Below are 22,098 nucleotides of genomic sequence, written 5' to 3'. Positions count from 1 at the left end.
AAATTTAACAGCAAAGTCATGCATATTATGATTCATTTCATCAAGTATTTCTCTTTGAGATTTGGCAACTTGTTCTAATTTAGTTTGAACCATAGAAGCATATTTTCCAACACCTCTAACATCATTTGAAATTCTAAATAACATGTCACTAAAGCGAGTAATCATATCAGAATTATATTTCAATTGTTTCATAACATTTGCATTGAAGTGATCTTGCTTTCTAATATAGTTTTCAAACTCATAAAGGCATTGACTAGGATGCATATTGTGAGGATTATAATTCTCATTGAACTACATAAGAGAATTTACCTCTACCACCTTAGGTAGTGGTGGTGTATTAAGCCCATGTATTTCTTTAATAGGAGGTACATTTTTAACATCCTCAGCTTTAATACCTTTTTCCTTCATAGATTTCTTTGCCTCTTGCATCTCTTCAGGACTAAGATATAATATACCCCTCTTCTTCGAGTGGGTTTAGGCAGTGGTTCAGGAATAGTCCAATCATCATAATTTTTCAATATATTATTCAATAATTCTTCAGCTTGTCCAACAGTTCGTTCCCTGAAAACACAACCAACATGATGTCTACTACACAACCTTCTTCTTGTAGACGTTGTTGGGCCTCCAAGTGCAGAGGTTTGTAGGACAGTAGCAAATTTCCCTCAAGTGGATGACCTAAGGTTTATCAATCGGTGGGAGGCGTAGGATGAATATGGTCTCTCAAAAACAACCCTGCAACCAAATAACAAAGAGTCTCTTGTGTCCCCAACACACCCAATACAATGGTAAATTGTATAGGTGCACTAGTTCGGCGAAGAGATGGTGATACAAGTGCAATATGGATGGTAGATAAAGTTTTTTGTAATCTAAAAATATAAAAACAGCAAGGTAACTAATTATAAAAGTGAGCACAAACGGTATTGCAATGCATTGAAACAAGGCCTAGGGTTCATACTTTCACTAGTGCAAGTTCCCTCAACAATAATAACATAATTCGATCATATAACTATCCCTCAACATGCAACAAAGAGTCACTCCAAAGTCACTAATAGCAGAGAACAAATGAAGAGATTATTGTAGGGTACGAAACCACCTCAAAGTTATCCTTTCTGATCGATCTATTCAAGAGTCCGTAGTAAAATAACATGAAGCTATTCTTTCTGTTCAATCTATCGTAGAGTTCGTACTAGAATAACACCTTAAGACACAAATCAACCAAAACCCTAATGTCACCTAGATACTCCAATGTCACCTCAAGTATCCGTGGGTATGATTATATGATATGCATCACACAATCTCAGATTCATCTATTCAACCAACACAAAGAACTTCAAAGAGTGCCCCAAAGTTTCTACCGGCGAGTCAAGACGGAAACGTGTGCCAACCCCTATGCATAAGTTCATGAGTTCACGGAACTCGCAAGTTGATCACCAAAACATACATCAAGTGGATCACATGATATCCCATTGTCACCACAGATAAGCACGTGCAAGACATACATCAAGTGTTCTCAAATCCTTAAAGACTCAATCCGATAAGATAACTTCAAAGGGAAAACTCAATTCATCACAAGGAAGTAGAGGGGGAGAAACATCATAAGATCCAACTATAATAGCAAAGCTCGCGATACATCAAGATCGTACCAACTCAATAACACGAGAGAGAGAGAGAGAGAGAGATCAAACACATAGCTACTGGTACATACCCACAGCCCCGAGGGTGAACTACTCCCTCCTTGTCATGGATAGCACTGGGATGAAGAATATGGCCGCCAGAGAGCGATCCCCCCCCTCCGACAGGGTGCCGGAACGGGTCTAGATTGGTTTTCGGTGGCTACGGAGGCTTCTGGCAGCGGAACTCCCGATCTATTGTGTTTCTCGATGTTTTTAGGGTATATGGACTTATATAGGCGAAAGAAGCCGGTCAAGGGAGCCACGAGGGTGGGGGGCGCGCCTCCCTGCCTCATGGACACCTCGACGCTTCCCTGACGTCTAGTCCAAGTCTCCTGGATTGCTTCCGTTCCAAAAATAACTCTCCTGGAGGTTTCATTCCGTTTGGACTCCGTTTGATATTACTTTTCTTCGAAACACTGAAATAGGCAAGAAAACAGGAATTTGGGCTGGGCCTCCGGTTAATAGGTTAGTCCCAAAAATAATATAAAAGTGTATAATAAAGCCCATAAACATCCAAAACAGATAATATAATAGCATGGAACAATAAAAAATTATAGATACGTTGGAGACGTATCAGCATCCCCAAGCTTAATTCATGCTCGTCCTCAAGTAGGTAAATGATAAAAACAGAATTTTTGATGTGGAATGCTACCTAACATATTTATCCAAGTAATTCTCTTTATTGTGGCATGAATATTCAGATCCATAAGATTCAAGACAAAAGTTTAATATTGACATGAAAATAATAATAATACTTCAAGCATACTAACAAAGTAATCATGTCTTCCCAAAATAACATGGCCAAAGAAAGCTATCCCTACAAAATCATATAGTCTGGCTATGCTCTATCGTCATCACACAAAATATTTAAATCATGCACAACCCCGATGACAAGCCAAGCAATTGTTTCATACTTTTGATGTTCTCAAACTTTTTCAATCTTCACGCAATACATGAGCGTGAGCCATGGACATAGCACTATAGGTGGAAAAGAATGGTGGTTGTGGAGAAGACAAAAAGGAAAACATAGTCTCACATCAACTAGGCGTATCAACGGGCTATGGAGATGCCCATCCATAGATATCAATGTGAGTGAGTAGGGATTGCCATGCAACGGATGCACTAGAGCTATAAGTGTATGAAAGCTCAAAAAGAAGCTAAGTGGGTGTGCATCCAACTCGCTTGCTCATGAAGACCTAGGGCATTTTGAGGAAACCCATCATTGGAATATACAAGACAAGTTCTATAATGAAAGATTCCCACTAGTATATGAAAGTGACAACATAGGAGACTCTCTGTCATGAAGATCATGGTGCTACTTTGAAGCACAAGTGTGGTAAAAGGATAGTAGCATTGCCCCTTCTCTCTTTTTCTCTCTCTTTTTTTGTCTTTTTTTGGTTTTTTTGGGCCTTCTTTTTTTGTGGCCTCTTTTTTTCTTTTTTTTCTTTTTTTTCTTTTTTGTTCGGAGTCTCATCCGGACTTGTCGGGGAATCATAGTCTCCATCATCCTTTCCCCACTGGGCCAATGCTCTAATAATGATGATCATCACACTTTTATTTACTTACAACTCAAGAATAACAACTCGATACTTAGAACAAATATGTCTCTATATGAATGCCTCCGGCGGTGTACCGGGATGTGCAATGACTCATGAGTGACATGTATGAAAGAATTATGAATGGTGGGTTTGCCACAAATACGATGTCAACTACATGATCATGCAAAGCAATATGACAATGATGGAGCGTGTCATAACAATGGAACGGTGGAAAGTTACATGGCAATATATCTCGAAATGGCTATGGAAATGCCATAATAGGTAGGTATGGTGGTTGTTTTGAGGAAGGTATATGGTGGGTTTATGGTACCGGCAAAAGTTTCACGGCGCTAGAGAGGCTAGCAAATGTGGAAGGGTGAGGGTGCGTATAATCCATGGACTCAAGATTAGTCATAAAGAACTCACATACTTATTGGAAAAATCTATTAGTTATCAAAAAAAAGTACTACGCACATGCTCCTATGGGGATAGATTGGTAGGAAAATACCATCGCTCGTCCCCGACCACCACTCATAAGGAAGACAATCAAAAAATAAATCATGCTCCGACTTCATCACATAACGGTTCACCATACGTGCATGCTACGGGAATCACAAACTTTAACACAAGTATCTCTCAAATTCAAAACTACTCAACTAGCATGACTCTAATATCACCATCTTCATATCTCAAAACAATCATCAAGTATCAAACTTCTCATAGTATTCGATGCACTCTATATGAAAGTTTTTATTATATCCCTCTTGGATGCCTATCATATTAGGACTAGATTCATAACCAAAGAAAATTACCATGCTGTTCTAAAGACTCTCAAAATAATATAAGAGAAGCATGAGAGTTCAAAAATTTCTTCAAAATAAAACCACCGCCGTGCTCTAAAAAGATATAAGTGAAGCACTAGAGCAAATGACAAACTACTCCAAAAGATGTAAGTGAAGATCAATGAGTAGTCGAATAATTATGCAACTACGTGAAGACTCTCTAACATTTAGGAATTTCAGATCTTGGTATTTTATTCAAACAGCAAGCAAAATAAAATAAAATAAAATGATGCTCCAAGCAAAACACATATCATGTGGCGAATAAAAATATAGCTCCAAGTAAAGTTACCGATGAACGAAGACGAAAGAGGGGATGCCATCCGGGGCATCCCCAAGCTTAGGCTCTTGGTTGTCCTTGAATATTACCTTGGGGTGCCTTGGGCATCCCCAAGCTTAGGCTCTTGCCACTCCTTATTCCATAGTCCATCGAATCTTTACCCAAAACATGAAAACTTCACAACACAAACCAGAAAACTCGTAAGCTCCGTTAGCGAAAGAAAATAAAACACCACTTCAATGTACTTTAATTAAATCATTAATTATTTATATTTGTGTTAAACATACTGTATTCCAACTTCTCTATGGTTTATAAACTCTTTTACTAACCATAGATTCATCAAAATAAGTAAACAACACATGAAAAACAGAATCTGTCAAAAACAGAACAGTGTGTAGTAATCTGTAACTAACGCAAACTTCTGGAACCCCAAAAATTCTAAAATAATTTTCTGGACGTGAGGAATTTATCTATTAATCATATGAAAAAATAATTAACTAAATATCACCCTCTAATAAAAAATGTCAGCAATTCTCGTGAGCCCTAAACTTTCTGTTTTTTACAGCAAGATCAACAAGACTTTCCCCAAGTCTTCCCAACGGTTCTACTTGGCACAAACACTAATTAAAACACAAAAACTCAATCATAACAGAGATATATAATTTATTTATTGCTAAACAGGAGAAAAAGGCAAGGAACAAAAATAAAGTTGGGTTGCCTCCGAACAAGCGCTATCATTTAATGCCCTTAGCTAGGCATGATGATTTCAATGATGCTCACATAAAAGATAAGAATTGTAACATAAAGAGAGCATCATGAAGAATATGACTAACACATTTAAATCTAACCCACTTCCTATGCATAGGAATTTTGTGATCAAACAACTTGTGGGAACCATAATCAACTAGCATAGGAGGGCAAAACAAGCATAACTTCAAAACTTTAAGCACATAGAGAGGAAACTTGATATTATTGCAATTCCTACAAGCATATGTTCCTCCCTCATAGTAATTTTCAGTAGCATCATGAATGAATTCAACAATATAACCAGCACCTAAAGTATTCTTTTCATGATCTACAAGCATAGAAAATTTACTACTCTCCACATAGGCAAAATTCTTCTCATTCGAAATAGTGGGAGTATCATAAGAAACTCAAATACTACAAATTGTTTCCACATTAAAAGAGTAATATTCAGGAAAAGGGTAATCATAATCATGACAAGTTTTAATATAATAATCACTACTTTTTGTAGCATACGTGTCATCACAATAATCATCATGAGAACAAATTTGCTACTTATGATGATTATTGTGATGACACGTATGCTATAAAAAGTAGTGATGATTATATTAAAACTTGTGGCATGCTACCTAACATATTTATCCAAGTAATTCTCTTTATTGTGGCATGAATATTCAAGTGGGGGCTGGGGAAGGCTAATGGTAGGCGCTCCCACCCCCTCCCCGGCGATCGCCACCACCTCCGGTGATCTCCTCCCCTAGCCACCAAATTTCCTTTCCGCTCCATTAGATCTCTCTGGTGCTCTGAGATCTATGTTCTAATACCCATCTCCATGGGTTCTGTTGATGGATCCACCCTTGGCTTGGACTTCTCCAAGGGTCTGGTTTTTGCGGATATGGTGTTTCAATCCATGGGCTTTTCGGTGCACCCCGTGGATGACACGATCTTCTTCACCATGGTAACTTCTTTTGAATGAGGATTCAGTGGCAGCGGCGCTTGAGGCAGCCATCGGAGGCTCGGCCATTGAGTTTATGGTTTTTCATATCAAGGATAAGGTTTTTGGTTTTCAAGTCTCTTGCAAGGCTGTAGCTATGATCGTCCTCAAGCTCCGTTCATTCTCTTGTGATCATTTTAAATGTTTCTTTCAACTTTGGGCTAATGGGGGGCCAAATTGGGACCGTGAGTTCAAACTTTGGAAGTTGGAATGTGATGCTGAGTGGATCATTATTAGTCCTTCCAAACGTCGAGCTGCCGTTGGCATGTTGTCCATGCACTCCAAACCCCCAAAATCTTCGGTAAGATCATCTCATGCCCCTGCCAAGAAGCTTTATTTTGCTAAGTTCCAAAATTATCCTGCTTGTCGCGGTTATCGTTATCCGGCCACACAGAACTGCATTCAAATTATTGAAGATGCGGGGTATACACTTTCTGCGCATGGAGGGTGGTCATCCATCCCCCGCCGCCGGCTGAACTCTGGTGGACGTCAACCACCCCCTCCATATCTTTCGGCATGGTTAGGGATCTTATTCCAGCTATGGTACGGACGCCGTCTATCTCGGGCGGGAATTCTGGCTCTTTGAATGTGGACGTGTCATCCCATGTTGGGCCGTCATGTACACGTGCCACGGTCCAAGTTGCGCCGGTGTTATCTTCTGGGCCTTCTATTCTACCATCCTCTCAGCAAGCAGAACAAGATTTTGATAACTTGGTTTCAGGTATGGTGGACGAGATTTTAACGTGTCAGAAATGCTTGAAAAAGGGCCATTTTGCGGTGGCGTGCACGTCCAAGCTGCGTTGTACCTCTTGTCTGCGGGTGGGGCATGGTAAAAAAGATTGCAAGAGGTTTGCACGGATCTTGGGTTTGGTTTGGCAACCGAAACCCGGTAACATTGCAACTTCCGAGGATCGCTTAGCTCCTACCAAGAATATCTCTCTGACACAGCTTTTACCAAACTTGGACTCCTCTTGCACTTCTGCATTAACTCCTTCGCCCTGTTCCATCAGTCCGGGTCCCAAAACACCTCCGACTGTGCCGCCTGAGACCCCTCCTCCGCCACAGTACTTGCCGTCTGCTACGAGCCCGGGTTGTGCCTCTCCGATGGTCAACTTCCCCCTCGACCCTTTGTTGTATGTGCCGGCGGGCCATCACATTATGGACAGCGGTGAGGCTCTGCTGCCTCAGACCTTTGTGACGCCACATATCCCAATTGTGCGACGCCATGAGGAGTTCATGTTAGCTAAGGTAATGTCCATCCCTCCTCCTGATCAGATTGGGGCTGCTAGAGAGGAAGTTGTTCAGTGGCTGCAAGCCCATGGGGTATTGGTGAGGTCTCCTCAACCTTGGATTAGATCGGTGCGTCTTTTTGAGCTACGGGATCCTACAGTCAGATTTTCGCTCCTTCAGATGCCGCCCCAACCTATTGGCAATGATCGTTTTGTTCATTTTATGAAGCACGATGAGGGTGAGTCTTTTAGAGGTGTTCAGGGTTTCTGTCAGGGACTGCTAATGTTTTTGGGGATTCCGCTTGATCTTCGTAATGAGGAAGGTATTCGGGCAGCAGTCAACACCTTTGGGAAATTTCATCATTGGGTTAGTTAGGATCCGTACCTTGTGCGCACTCTAGTCTTTGCATCTTTTCCAGAAGATATTCTAGTGCCCAGAGATGTTGTGTTCATGGATTATGCAGCCTGGGGTGGTGCCAGGGTGTCTTGGACGGCGCCTCTGTATATTCTGGGGCCAATTTTGGTGAGCAGATGCCCCAAGATGAAGACTGGATGCCCATCAATGGCAATCCTCATCCCCTTCATGGTGTGCCCTTCTCGGAGATGCCACCTTTCATTCTGCCTCCATTCCCAGCTCTGGGGTGGAACGATGTGCCGCCAGAACCTGCACATAATGAGGTGCATGAGGACAATTGGGGCAACTGGGATGAGCCTACTGCGGAACCAGCTATTGAGGATCAAGAATCCATGGTGTGGAATGCCTCTGCTCAACCAAGTTCTGTTCAACCAAGCTCTGATGAGCACCTCCAGGTGTCCCCTGCACCTATTCTGATTGATGAGGCTGAACCTGTGAACCAAAATGATGTGATGGAGATTGCACCGGACCTAGAGGATGCTAGTAATTGGGCAATTGTGGTTTATCAACCGACTGTCATTGAGGTTCAAGCTCTAGATCAACCTGCGATTAAGGTACCCTTTGGTCCCCCTCTACCCCCTGAAATGATCTAGAGGCGATCTTTTGAAAAATTGTTGAATGCACCAGTGGTGTTTGAGGTGCCAAAACCTTTGCTGCCTAAACCTCTGTCGCCAGTCACTTTGTCAAAGAGAAACTGGGACTTTGCTTTTCAGCATGATGATCTTCCTCTGTTGACGTGGAAATAGCCTGAGCCTGTTTGACCAGTGGCTAGAGCTTTATTTGTGGATGATGCTGAGAGGGTTGCGTCTGCTATTGTCCCTTCTCCCCCTGCGCGTGCAAAAACAAGGAGGCCTCGCAAAACTCTGGCGCCAACGCCGCTCATTGAAACCTCTGTCCGAAGATGTACCAAAAGTTCGGCCCAGCGTGATGGGTTTAAGCCCACTTTCCATGGGCTGGTTCTACAGCCCAAGAAGAAGAAGCCCAAGGCCAAGCCCCTTTTTGTAGAGATGCCTGATGACCCTGCATATGAAGATGTTCCTCCTCCTACTCCTATAAGTCAACTGCAAGCTATTGGCAAGGAGCTGGAGATTGATGCAACTCTGCTCACTGAGGATGCACTTATGGTGGACCCTGCTGCTGCTGCAAATCGTGCCTCCAATGAATAGTGTGCCCTCATGTGCTGGGTTTTGCAAGCCCATAAATTTTCTTCCTGCATGTTTTCATTTTCTGAACTTTGGCAATGTAATAATGTAGGTTCAGACCTTGATGTGGCTTTTGGACATATGACATTGTGTGTCATGTGGTTTGGGGACTTGTTTATGATCTTTATTTATGAATTCTCAATGTAGAAGCTGGAATGTCCCGTGCTGGAATGTCAGGGGTTTAAACTCTAAGACTAGGCAAAGAGCTGTTAGACAAGAGATTGATGAAAGTCACTATGCTATTGCTTGTCTACAAGAAACTAAATGTGCTTCCTTCGATTCCAAAACAATTAAAAGCTTTTGCCCTAAGAGATTTGACAACTTTGCTTTCTCTCCTTCTTTGGGGGCCTCTGGTGGAATCCAAGTTGTTTGGAACTCATCTGTTTTTGATGGGACCTTGTTAGAAATCAAACAATTTGAAGTGGTGATTGAATTTGTTTCTAGGCAAAACAATGAGAGGTGGACTCTTGTGGTTGTTTATGGTCCTTGTTAGGGGGAAGCTAGGGATAATTTTATAAATTGGCTGTACCACCTGAATATTCATGTGGATGAAAATTGGCTGCACCAGGGGGATTTTAATTTCCTGCGTTCTTTGGATAACAGAAACCTGCCTGGTGGTGATTTGAATGACATGTTCATCTTTAATGAGATTATTGGGCACTTAGGTCTTTTGGAATTTCCCATCAAAGGCAGATCTTACACTTGGTCCAATATGCAGGATACTCCACTGCTTCAGCAGCTAGATTGGTTCTTCACTTCTGTTGATTGGATATCTGACTATCCCATGACTGAGGTGTTACCTCTTGCTAAAACTGCATCTGACCATGTGCCTTGTGTGGTTACAATCAACACTTCTATTCCCAAGTCTAATATTTTTAGGTTTGAGAATTATTGGCTGGAGCTAGAGGGTTTTATGGATTGTGTTGACTCTTCATGGCAAAAACAATCCAGAAAGGGGCACATTACTGCTAGAATAGCTGACAAATTTAAGTCCCTGAGAATGTGTCTCAAGAGATGGCAGAAGAACATTTCCAAACTAAAAATTATTGTCTGTAAATGCAATAAGGTTATTCTGCTTTTGGATGAGCTTGAGGAATTTAGACCACTTTACAGACATGAATCCAATTTCAGGAGAGTGGTCAAAAATCATGTGGAGAAATGCTCCACCTTCAAAGTCTTTATTGGAAGAAAAGATGTACTATCAGATATATAAAAGTGGGTGGTGAGAACACCAAGTTCTTTCATGCTATGGCTACTGAGAGGCATAGAAGGAACTCTATTGCCAGCTTAAAATTACCTGATGGTTTTGTGGTGACTGATCACTCACAAATGGAGGGCATTATATGGAATTATTTTAAAAATAGAATGGGTTCTTCCAGGGGAATTACCATGGGTTTTGATCTTTCTTCGCTCATTGAACCAGTGGAGGGTTTAGATATTCTCACTAAGCCTTTTGAGAAGGAGGAAATGGACAAGATTGTCAAGCATATGCCAGTTGATAAAGCTCCAGGCCCAGATGGTTTTAATGGTCTATTCTTCAAAAGGTGCTGGCACATTATCTCTCAAGATTTTTATGAACTGGCCCAGGCTTTCTTTGATGGTACTGCTCATCTGGAAAATATCAATGATTCATATATCACTCTGGTGCCTAAGAAGCCTTCACCTGAAGAGGTGGGTGATTTCAGACCTATCTTTTTAACAGGAATGGGTCTTAAGTTCCTATCCAAGATGGCAGCCAATAGGTTTCAAGAGGTGATTATGCAGTGTGTTCACAAGAACCAGTATGGGTTCATAAAAAGCAAAACAATTCAGGACTGTATTGGGTGGACTTTTGAGTATTTACGCCAGTGTCACCAGTCCAAGAGACCAATAGTGATTCTTAAATTGGATTTTGAGAAGGCTTTTGATTCCCTTGAGCATGAGGCAATTGTGCAAATATTGAGATATAAGGGCTTCAGTGAGAAGTGGATTCTTTGGATGAAGCAGCTTTTGTCCACAAATACCTCATCTTTTCTGCTTAATGGAGTTCCTGGTAGGAAATTCATATGTAAAAAGGGTGTCAGACAGGGTGATCCAGTCTCTCCCCTCCTCTTTGTCCTAGCTGCTGACCTCATGCAGACTGTAATCAATGACATGTTCAGAAGGGGCATTCTTCATCTTCCTATACCTTGTCATGACCAGGATTACCCTGTGATTCAGTATGCTGATGACACTTTGATTATCTTGCCTGCTAACAAGGACCAACTTATAGCTCTGAAATACATGCTTAAGGTTTTCTCTATATCAACTGGTCTTCATGTGAATTACCACAAATCTTTTATTATTCCCATCAATGTGGACACTGCTGTCATGACAGAATTAGCTGCTGCTTTTGGACGCCAGATTGGGAAAATGCCATTTACCTACCTTGGGTTGCCAGTAGGAACTACAAGGCCAAAAATGGTGGATTTTATGCCTTTGGTGGACTGCATGGAGAGGAGAATGACAGCTAGCTCCTCTTTTTTAAATCAGGGGGAAAGACTGCAGTTTCTGAACTCTGCCTTGTCTTCTATGCCCATTTTCTTCCTTTGCAGCTTGGTTGTTCCTACTGGAACTCTAAAGCAATTGGAGAGAATCCAGAGAGAGTCTCTCTGGAGGAAGAATAGGGGTGAGTCTGCCCACTCACTTGCTTCTTGGGACCTTATTTGCAGACCAAAAAACAAGGGAGGCCTTGGTATTCTTAATCTAGGTGTTCAGAATGTGGCACTTCTGCTCAAACATGCAAATAACTTCCTTAATAAAAAGGATCTCCCATGGGTGTCTTTAATTTGGGATTCCTACTATCATGGCAGAGTACCCCAAGGAACTTATGATTGTGGCTCTTTCTGGTGGAAGGATATATGCAAGGTCATGCAAAACTTTATGGAGTGTGCTTGGGTTCAGATACATGAAGGAGACACTGCCCTCATGTGGTCAGACAAATGGCAGCTTGATGAACAGATTTCTAGTATCCAATCCAGATTTCCCAGGCTCTTTTCTTATGTTAAGGACCCCCTGGATCACTGTTAAAGAGTTTTTGGGCTCTTAGGACATGTTCCAGCACTTCCACCTTCCTTTGTCCAGCCAGGCTTTTGATGACCTGAACACTCTTCAGTCTTTGTTGGATGGCCACAATAGAGAACCTGGGTCCAAGGATATTTGGTTTTGGAGTGGCACTGCCAAGGGATACTCACCAAAGTTTTTTTACTCACATACTTTTGTGTTAGAGTCCTTCAACCATTTGACAGCTTGGATCTGGAAGTCCTCATGTACAATGAAAATAAAAGTATTTTCTTGGATGCTTATTATGGATAGGTTAAACACCAAGGACATGGTGGAAAGGAGACATTGGCATTTGGAGGATGGAGTAAATTGTGTTCTTTGCCCTTTGCAGACTAAGGAAACAAGAGATCATTTGTTCTTTACTTGCAATTTTAGTGTCATAGTTTGGAACTACTTCCAAATTGATTGGTCATCTGGTGACTCTATGGATGAGTTGGTTATCAATGCCAGCAGGAGCTTCAGGAAACCCTTCTTCACTGAAGTGGACTTTATAGCATGCTGGAATATCTGGATTGTCAGGAATGCTAAGGTCTTCAGGCATGAGAGAGCTAGATTCAATAAATGGAGAAGTGTATTCATCCATGATATTACCTTAATGCAATATAGGGTGAAATCTGCCTATAAGGATGATCTCCTTAGATGGGCCTCATTTCTGCCACCTTGAGGCCTGTAATTTTAAATTGTATCTTCTCCTTCTTCCCTTAGAGTAGCTTTATTACCTCTTGTAATCCCCCTTTGTACTTGTACTTGCACTCTCTTTTAATAAAGTTTTGATATGCTGTGGGGGGTTTTCCCTACAGTGCCCAGTCAAAAAAAACTTTGTTCTCATCATAATCAATTGAAACCTCTTCCAAGATAGTGGAATCATTACTAAATAAAGTCATGACCTCTCCAAATCCACTTTCATAATTGTCAAAATAAGATTCAAAATCCTCCAAAATAGTGGGATCATTACTTCCTAAAGTTGACACTCTTCCAAACCCACTTTCATCAATATAACCATAATAAATAGGACACTACTGGAATCAGCTACTTTGCCATCTGCCAGCTCTTTGCCGTCAGCTAGCAGACGGCAAAGAAGCTCTTTGCCATCAGCTACCCAACAGCAGACGGCAAAGATTCTTTATCGTCGGCTAGCAGACGGCAAAGAGGGAGGGGGCCCCACTGACGAGCTGCTTAAAAAAACTTAATGGCCCCCCTCTTTGCCGTCTCCTAGCAGACGGCAAAGAGAAAAAAAGCGGACGACAAAGGGGGGCGGACGGCAAAGAATTAACATACCTAACGGCCGCGCCCCACCCCGCCCCTCTCTCTCTATTTCTCTCCCTCTTCACACGCGCGCCGCCACCCCCACCACTCGCCGCCGTCCCGTCGCCCCACCACCCCGCCGCCCCACCGGCCCCTCGGCCCAGTGCCACCGCAGCCCCGTCGCCCCCGCCGCCCTGCCGTCTCGGCGCCCGCGCCCCGGCCCCCCGCGCCCCACCGCCCCGGCTCGGCCCCGTCGCCACTGCCGCCCGGCGCCGTCGCCCCACCACCCGGCGCCCCACCGGCCCCCGCCCCGTCGCCCCCGCCGCCCTGCCGTCTCGGCGCCGCCGCGCCCCGGCCCCCCGCGCCCCACCGCCCCGGGCCCGGCCCCGTCGCCACTGCCGCCCGCGCCGCCGCCCCAGGCCGCCCCGCCCCCCTCCTCCACCGGCCACCTCCTCCACCGGCCCTGCCCCAGGTGAGCTCCTCCTCTTTTTTTTCTTTTTTCTGTTTTTTTAGTTTAGATTTAGTTTTAGTTTTAGTTTTAGGTTTAGTTTTAGGTTTAGTTTTAGTTTTAGTTTAGTTTTAGGTTTAGATTTAGTTTTTTTTCCTTTTTCTATTTTTTTAGTTTTAGGTTTATGTTTAGTTTAGATTTAGTTTTAGTTTTAGATTTAGGTTTAGTTTTAGGTTTAGGTTTAGTTTAGTTTTAGGAAAAAGAAGAAGAAGAAAAAAAGTGGAGAGGAGGAGAAGAAGAAGAGGAAAAAGGAAAGGAAGAAGAAGAGGAGGAGGAGGAGAAGAAAAAAGAAGAAGAGGAAGAAGAAGAAGAAAAAAGGAGAGGAGGAGAAGAAGAAGAGGAAAAAGGAAAGGAGGAAGAAGAAGAAGAAGAAGAAAAGAAGAAGAAGGAAAAAAGGAAGAAAAGGAAAAAGGAAGAAGAGAAAAGAAAAAAGGAAAAAACCCGACCCCGGACACGGCACCCCACACACACCCGACCCCGAGACCCCGACCCCGACACCCCAACCCCGACCCCGACCACGACCCCGACACCCTGACCCCGAGCCTGACCCGACACCCCGACCCCGACACACCGACCCCCCGAGCCTGACCCGACACCCCGACCCTGAGCCTGACCCGACGCCCTGACCCCGACACCACATCCCGACCCCGAAACAACACCCCGACACCGACACGGCACTACCCCGACATCGACACGACACCCCGACCCCCCCGACCCCGAAACAGCACCCCGACCCCGACACGGCACCCCGACACCGACACGACACCCCGACCCCCGACACCTCCCGAAAAGGTGTTCTTTGGCCTTCCAGAGGCCGACGGGTCATATATTTGTGAATTATTAGTTAGGTCATATATTTTTCGATTTTGTTATGAAAAACATCATATATAATTGTGTTGATCGGGTAGTTTTAAATGTGCAGTTGTTTCATCGCTGCAAGGTTTGGTGTTCGACGACCTCGCCGTGCGTTTGACGAGCTCTGCCCCTTCGTTCGTGGGTGAGCACAAATGACATGTCCTCCTCCCCCATTAATTATTTGATCTATTCCGATGAAACTTGATAGCTAGCTATATATGTGTCTTGAATCATCAGTATGCGTAACCAATATGTGTCTCCCGTTCGAAAGCGTCATAGTTATAAATATGCATGCATTTGCATATTTATAACCTTGATTCTTTCGAATTGTCCAACGCTATCCATGGACAGCCCGAGTATGTGTAGATTGGGTTCGTTTTCCCATATGCTTTGCTCCGGATCCGACGCATAAATTTCGTCAGTGCCTCCCCTGTTGTTCTCCCGATACACATCCTCTCTGTTTATTGCAGAGACGTGTATCAGGAGAACAGCGGGGAGGTGCTGCCGAAATTTTGCATCGGATCCGGAGCATAGCATGGGAAAATGAACCCAATCTACACATACACGGGTGGGATTAGGACCTATCATTACCTATTAGAGTGTAGGTTGCATGGACGTAATAAAATTGACAAAGTAGATCAACTGATGAATATATACATGGTGAATTACATATATAATTGTTGTGTGTCCAGTAGCTCTGAAAGTCAAGATGAGTGATCGTGCGTGGATGTATACCGGTCACACTGGTCAGAACAAATGGAGTGCTGAATGGTTCACAAAAACCAAGGGGTTTGTGCAAGCCGCATTTGCAAATGGCCAGAGGAAAACCTGGTGCCCCTGTTTCCGATGTGGCAATTGGGAAAAGAGGACAGAGGATGAAATGGGCAAGCACCTGCAGAAGAGTGGTTTTACGCCCGATTATACGGTGTGGACATTTCATGGTGAGTCTGCCCAACGTGACCGAGCTGAGGTGGATCGTCGCCGCACCGACGAGCATGGTACCGGGATGGAAAACATGGTGCAAGACTATGATGATGCTCGGGATTCGGACGAGGAGATGGATGAATCTGCAAAGGCCTTCAATGAAATGTTGGAGTCTTCAAAATGTCCGCTCCACGAGCACACTAAGCTTTGTCAGTTGGATGCCATCTCACAAGTAATGGCTCTGAAGGCTCAGTTCAACTTGGGCAGAGAATGCTATGATGCAATTATGACAGTATTTGGACGCTTTCTACCCAAAGGCCATGTAATGCCTGCAAACCTGTACCAGTCGGACAAAATCCTCCGTGCACTAAAGATGCCCTATGAGAAGATACATGCCTGTGAGAAAGGATGTGCCTTATTTAGGCTTGACTATGCGGACTTGAACTATTGTACCATTTGCAAGTCTTCCAGGTATATTGTGGTAGACAACGGTATGGGTGAGAAGACACAGACCAAAATCCCCGTTAGTGTTCTTTGGTATATGCCAATCGTACCAAGACTTCAACGTCTTTTCATGGTCGAAGAGACGGCCAGACAGATGACATGGCACAAAACAGGCAAAAGAACCGAACTAGATGCAGATGGGAATCTGATGATGGTACACACATCGGATGGTGTTGCGTGGAAAAAGTTTGATGAATTACATGCTGACAAAGCGGCAGATCCGAGGCATCCTCGCGTCGGCATCAGCACGAATGGGTACAGTGTGTTTGGTATGATGGCAGCCCAATACAGTTGTTGGCCCGTATTTGTCTTTCCACTCAATCTCCCCCCCGGACAGATTATGCAAAGAAAGAACATTTTCCTGACGTTGATAATTCCAGGGCCCAACTATCCGAGGAAAAATATGAATGTGTACATGCAGCTGCTTAAGGACGAATTGCAGGAAGCCTAGGATAATGGGTTCAAGACATACGACGCCTATAGCAAACGGAACTTCATAATGCGTGTCTGGTACATGTACTCGACGCATGACTTGCCGGCATATGCACTATTCGTTGGCTGGTGTGTGCATGGAAGGTTCTTGTTCCCCACATGCAAGGGAGCTCTTGAGTTTCATTGGCTTCAGCCCGGTCGCAAGTTTTCTTGCTTCGACATGCATAGACAGTTCCTGGATCCTCGCCATAAGTTCAGGAAAGACAAGAAGAACTTCATCAGAGGTAGAGTTGTCAAAAACTCTGCACCACGTGCATTGACAGGCCAACAGACCCTGGATCAGTTAAACGCTCTCGAGCCAGATCCACAGCGTCCAGGGTACTTCAAGGGGTATAATACTAAGCACGCGTGGACTCATAAAACATGCTTATGGGATCTGCCTTACTTCAAAGACCTCCTTTGCCCACACAACATCGACGTGATGCACACTGAGAAGAATATCGCCAAGGCACTTTTTGGTACATTGTTCGGCATAGATGGGAAGTCAAAGGATAATACTAAGGCTTCATACCTATGGCAAAGAGCTATCTATGGCCGACTAAAAGTCTACAAATTGTTGTGTATCTGCTATCGGCGAAGGAGGTACCGAGTATTATGGGAGAGTTGAAGCAATTTATGAACTTCTGTTCTATGGTGAAAACCCACCGAATGTCGTAGTCTTCAAATGTTATTGGTTTCAGCCGAAGGAGACTAGAAGGACTCATGAACGTATAGGGCTAGTTGAAATCAACCAAAGCACCCATTTAGATGTTCCTAATGTCTATATTATGGCTCAACAGGCGACCCAAGTATTCTATCTACCGTGGGCCTGCCAAACTAATCCAAATCTGAAAGGTTGGGATGTCATTTATGAAGTGCCGCCACGTGCTAGACTTTCTCCCCCAAAGGAAGAGGATTATGAACCTCACATTAACCCAGACACATATGAAGGAGAATTATTCCAAGAGACACGTCTTTCCAAAAAGCGTTTCAAGAACCGCTATACTTCACCCCAAAACATTGAAGTAGACAGCGACAGTGAATCCAACATCACCCCAGAGGAGGAGCAAGATGAGCCGGAATAAGAAGAGGTTACTACTGCGGATGACCTGTCAATGCTTGACCGATTACGTCAAGGTGGCCTTGCACATGTTGATGCCAATGAACCCTATGAGCCCATCATAGATTATAGTGATGATGATGATTATGCATTTATTGATGATACTAATCGAGATTATTAGTAGTGTCAGGTATTCAATTTTTTTATGTTGCACTTGATGATGATTGTCGGGACCCCGATTCCAAGTCACATCGATCTAGCCGGTAACACCTCATATAACTTTGCGGCCTCACGCACGGTATTCCCACGGGTGTCGCCTTACCCTGGCCCGGGACCATTTGCGCCTTTTGGCTCACGTATATGATTGTGTCGCTAGCATCCATATGACAAAGAACCCGGGCCGACATGGCTAGTCATGAACCCAAAGCGGCACTAACCCATGGGGACAGGCATACATGAATCACACCGAGCATGTCGGTCAGCAGCGTGTGAATCCGGACTGTAGCACTGGTCTAACAGGACTCCGGGAACCCGGGCTGTAGCAGGCTAGGCAGGACTCCGGATGTCACCGCATGACATTTCCCCGAAGGTACAGACAGAGGAACGAAGTGAAGCACATGCCGGCCAGTCAAGTGTCCTGAGCAGTAGTGCTGGGCTAGCAGGACTCCGGTGAACCGGGCTGTAGCGGACTACTATGGCTCAAGGAAGCACTAGACTACATTTCCCCATAAGAGAGACTGCCAAGGATAAACAACTAGATTGTCGGATCCCACACATAGCAATACACGTCACACGTACGCATAACATGCAAGTATGTGATGTACAACATGGCATCACAACATAACGCAAACTCATATAGATAAAGGCTCAGAAGAGCCACATAGCATAAAATACAAACAGGGGTCACATGACCCATCATTTAGAGCATACAAGCAACGGAAGCATTACATGTCTGGGTACAGACAACTACAAAATAAGAGGCTAAGAGGCTTGACTATCTACAAGTCCCTCCCAAGGGCACAAGATCGTAGCTGAGGTGCAAGCTACTCGTCGAAGTCCAAGCGGTACAACTAGTGAGACAGATGTCTCACCTGCAAAACATAAATAAAGAAAATGTGAGTACAAAGGTACTCAGCAAGACTTACATTAGATCCTATCATACATGCATTTGTATCAAGAAGGTAATTTGGGGTTTAGTTGCAGCAAGCCAGCTTTGACTCAGTGGCTATCCTGTTCTACGACAACGAGAAACTTCTTTGAGGTGAGGCAGCGCACACGAGTCCACTAGTCACCACATCAATACACTACTATGGATTCATCCTCGTCTCCTTACGAGAAGGCCATCCATAGCACTCACACTTATCTTGAGCATTTTAGAGTATCCACTTTAAGTTGTCTATGTACCACGTAAGCATCCAAGAAGTCCATAACCGAGGACACGGCTATTTGAATAGATCATGTTAACCCTGCAGGGGTGTACCTCTTCACACACGCTCTCACCACTTACCGCCATGTACACGTCATGTACCTGGGCAACCTTCAAGCGGAAGCCTAGCGAGGGAGTCGGCCACGACCTAACTAACCACACAAGACTCTAGTCTAGGTTTAGCGCCTATTCGGGTTCCATCCGCAAGGAGATCCGGCCGGGGTGTCGCTCACGGCCCCAAACGATGTGTGCAGGATTCCCAAGCCCACCTCGCCGGATGGATCTATGCTTGGTACACCGTGCCACTTGTGCCTAGTCTGTCCCAAGCCCACCTGGCCGGGTGCCACTTGGTAGACTACTAACACTACCTACAAACACTAGAAACTATTTCCGACTCCTGGACAGAGATCAAGTTGGTTAATAAGTCGAGAGGGGCACTTAAGCATTCCAATGTGTGGTAGTAGCTAGTCATTGGACAACATATACAGAACTCAGTGCTTAAGGACGGTTCCAGTGAGACAACCCACCATGTACTCCTACATGGCCTCTCACCGCTACCTTTACCAAATCGTGTTCACACACTTAACTCTCAGCACCAGAACATATCGTAACACTCCAATTCATTCCCAATGAATCAGACCTGACACAACTCTAAGCAATAGAAGGCATGGCATGGTAGGAACACAACATGGCTCAATCAACTCCTACACATGCTAGTGGTTTCAACTATTTACTGTGGCAATGACAGGTCATGCAGAGGAATGGGTTCAACTACAGCAGCATAAAGTAGCAGTTGAATCTTTGTTGTCCTAATGCAATAAAAGAGAGCATGAGCGGGAGAATGGGATCATATCGGAATGAACAAGGGGGTTTGCTTGCCTGGTAGATCAACAGGGGGCACTGCTCCCCAGACAGGTACTCTGAAGCACTCTCCGGAGCAGAACCTATCGAGAAGGAACGATGTCGACAATCAATACACAAGCATATGCAACAATATGATGCATGAACATGGCATGTAGATGTGATGCTGTTTGAGCTAATGCAAATAGCATTCTATTTGGATGAAGTCCATTTGAACCGAGAATTCAAATGCAACTTCAAGATAAGCTCTTATAAATGCCATTTATAGGTTTTCACTTATACAGCAGGTATAAGTTGGTTTGTCATGCATGAAACTGGTACAGATGGATAGATTGCATTTTTCTGATAATTTTTCATATATAAATTATTTCAATCTGAGCTACGGTTGAATTTATATGAATTTTTGAAGTTTTGGCTAATTTCTAGAATTTCCTGTTTTAGAATAATTCCAGAAATCATTTATTGCGTCAGCTTGAGGTCAGCACTGTGTCAGCAGTCAACCTGGGTCAAACCTGATGTGTGGGGCCACACGTCAGTGTCATAGTTAGTTCACAGGGTTAATTAGTTGCTAAACTAATCCTAAACTAAGAGTTAGCAGGGCCGGGCCCCACAAGTCACTGACCCACGCGGGTCAAACACCAGGTCAACTGGGGGGTTAGACCCGGTCAACCCCACCGGCGTTTAGCCGCCGACGAGGCCGAACGTGGTGGAGGGGCTCGGGATCACCGTTCCGGCGACCAAAAGGATGGCGGGGACCACCGGGGCGTAGCCCGCGCTCATCCGCACCGATTGGAGCAAGTGGGAGAGGCGGGGCGGCCAGAGCTCGCCGGAGCGAAGCTCGGGGCGGTGGCCGGAGCACGGCCAAGTGCGGGCGAGGGCTGTTGTGCATGGGGAAGCGAGCGGAGAGGCTCTACAGCCTCCTGGCGTCACCAGGATCAGGGTGACGCGCTCGGCTGCGGGCTGCGGTGGCCAGGGCGACGGCGGCAACATGGATGGTGGCGGGGCGCTTCGGCCATCTATGAAACGGCGGCTATGGCGAGCGGCAAGCTACGGGGTTAGGGGAAAAGGTTCATGGCCTCACAGTGAGCACGAAGGGCTTGACGGCGAGTTCGGGGAGGTCCGGACGGCGATGAATTTGACGGCGACGATCTGCGTGGCCGGAGATGAAGACGACGGCGGTGGCAACGATATGGTGCGTCCCCGGTTGCCTGGCTCGTCGAGGATGTAGAGGACGTCGTGGGGGAGTTCTCGGGCACAGAGAGAGCTCGAGGGGGAGGCGGTGGCTGCGGCAACAGCGAGCGGCGGCGACGGTGGTGTTCGGACGTCGCGCGAGAAAGAGCGAGGGAGAGGAGGGGAGGCCAGGGGAGAGAGAGAGAGCGGTGCGGGGCGGCGCGTGCGCGTCGGCCACACGCCCTGTCCTCCTGGCGAGAGGTCAGGGACGACTGGCATCGGCCAGCTGGCTGGGCTGGCCTGCTGGGCCGCTGGGCTGCCAGGTAGGAGGCCCAGGTAAGGGTTTTTTTTCCTTTTTCTGTTTCCTTTTCTATTTTTCTGACATTTGTTTTGATTTAATAAAAAATACCAAATCATTTTATTTAATTCTGTAAAATTTTGCAGGGACCTAAGGAATTAATCCAAAGCCCCTCACCAAAATTCAGAATTATTGGACAATATTTTGTATATATAAAAATATTTATCCAACGCAAATAAATACTGGATTAATTCCAAATGCCCAAAATAAATACTTATGAGCTCTTTAAAATATTGGTTTGATTTTTATCTCTGTCCAATATTTTCGGAGAGCAACATGAGCATTTTCTTGGACCCTTTTGGAGCAATTTTTACTTGGGTCATTTTCACAAATGGTTCTGAGGGTTTCACAAATCCCCATTTCAAATTTAAATGGAATTTAAACATGATGCAAGCATGAAGGGCTAGCCTAGGTCATACCAGAACTAGGGATGTGACAACTCGCCCCCACTCGGAAGAATCTCGTCCCGAGATTCAGGAGTCGGTGGAAAGAAAGTGGGGTACTCAAGTCGAAGACGATCTTCACGCTCCCAAGTAGCTTCTCTCTCGGAATGATGAGACCACTGAACCTTGAGAAACTTGATGTTATGACATCGAGTGACACGCTCTGCTTGATCAAGGATGCGAACAGGGTACTCTCGATAGGTGAGGTTATCTTGAAGATCAAGCGCTTCGTGGTCCACTCCGCGGATGGGATCCGAGAAGCAACGCCTGAGTTGAGA

The sequence above is a fragment of the Triticum urartu genome, chromosome 2 (assembly GCF_003073215.2).
Source record: "Triticum urartu cultivar G1812 chromosome 2, Tu2.1, whole genome shotgun sequence".
In the NCBI taxonomy this organism is placed as follows: domain Eukaryota; kingdom Viridiplantae; phylum Streptophyta; class Magnoliopsida; order Poales; family Poaceae; genus Triticum; species Triticum urartu.
The sequence above is the reverse complement of the archived record's forward strand: the minus strand, read 5'-3'. Positions refer to the sequence as shown.